The sequence below is a fragment of the Dipteris shenzhenensis genome, chromosome 5 (assembly GCF_047967505.1).
Source record: "Dipteris shenzhenensis isolate YYH24624 ecotype China chromosome 5, Dip_SZ_1.0, whole genome shotgun sequence".
NCBI lineage: Eukaryota > Viridiplantae > Streptophyta > Polypodiopsida > Gleicheniales > Dipteridaceae > Dipteris > Dipteris shenzhenensis.
The window spans coordinates 31,202,393-31,203,637 of record NC_141600.1 but is presented as its reverse complement, the minus strand read 5'-3'; the positions used below and the strand labels follow the sequence as shown (position 1 = coordinate 31,203,637).

At 36.5% G+C, this 1,245-nt stretch overlaps 1 non-coding gene across 1 annotated transcript; it reads left to right on the top strand.

Annotated features, from left to right (window-relative positions):
* Window positions 1–490: 490 nt before the first annotated feature.
* Window positions 491–596, top strand: LOC147901876 (U6 spliceosomal RNA). The gene has a single exon (XR_015541066.1). It is a non-coding gene; the product is annotated as a U6 spliceosomal RNA (small nuclear RNA).
* The last annotated feature ends 649 nt before the right edge of the window (window positions 597–1,245 follow it).

Sequence of the window (1,245 nt, the reverse complement as noted above, 5' to 3'; positions counted from 1 at the left end):
TCCCCATTCTAATGTAAGGTGGGCATGAACATGTTAATGTGCTACACTTTAAGGTTGTTAGCATGTATTAAATAGAACATCTAGCTAGCATATGAAAAAGAATATATCTTTGCTTTGAAATTTTAGATCATAATCATGTAAGTGTTGAAAGTTAATATATATGTGCTTTGAGATTCCAAATCACAATCATGCAAGCACATGTTATATGCCACTGGCTGTACTCCATGCACACATTCCTTATCAAATTCAAGATTACTTAATAATAGCTTTCAATTTTAGAATAGTTTCAAAGTAGTGAAGAAGACATTTCATGGAGTCACGAAGATCATGTGGGCCACATGCAAAATTTAGTTGAATTCTAAGGGATACTTGTATGATTTTCCCAAAGAAGAAGAAATACAAAAAACAAAATCCTAGCTAATGCTAGAGGATGATGCTTGCTTAAGCATCAAGATGAACAAGCTAATTGCTAACCTTAAAAATCACACAACGACAAGCGACAGGGCCAATAGAACAAAATTGGAATGATACAGAGAGGATAAGCATGGCCTCTATGCAAGGATGACAAGTGATAGGGTCAATAGAACAAAATGAGCTATCAATTTTTTATAGAAGGCTTTGACACTGATTTGGGCTAGAAAATCCTTAAATCTAGCAAGTTCTAGAGAGGAAATCTGAGAAGGTTATGACAAAAATGTCATGAGGACCACTAATTAGCATGCTAGTGCTAATAGAGGATACCCTAACAAATATTAAGGATAATGCTTGCCAGTGAAATGAGAATCTTGGTTAGCTTAGGCACATGTCTCACAATTTTTAAAACAAATGCAGACCCATTTGCAAAAGAAAACTTTATGTCACCTGCTCCCACTATGTCACATGTATAGTTATTTCCAAGATGCACACAACCTGTCTTCCCACTGTTATACGTCGAGAACCATTCCCTATGGGGAGTAACATGGAATGAAGCACCAGAATCCAAAATCCAATCTTGTGAATATGCAACATTTGAAGTGGTAAGCAAGTCTGCAGGTAGACTAGACATGAAAAGAATGTCATTGTCACTATCATCAGTGACTGCATTAATCTCCTCGATCTTCATTTTTCCTTTGTCGTCCCTTGGACTCTCTTTCTTCTTATTTGCACCCCAATTTGCAGTCTTTTTCTTATCCTCTTGCTCTCTTTTGAGTTTGTAGCAATCCTTTTTCATGTGGCCCTTCTTGCCATAGTGGTAACACTCAATGT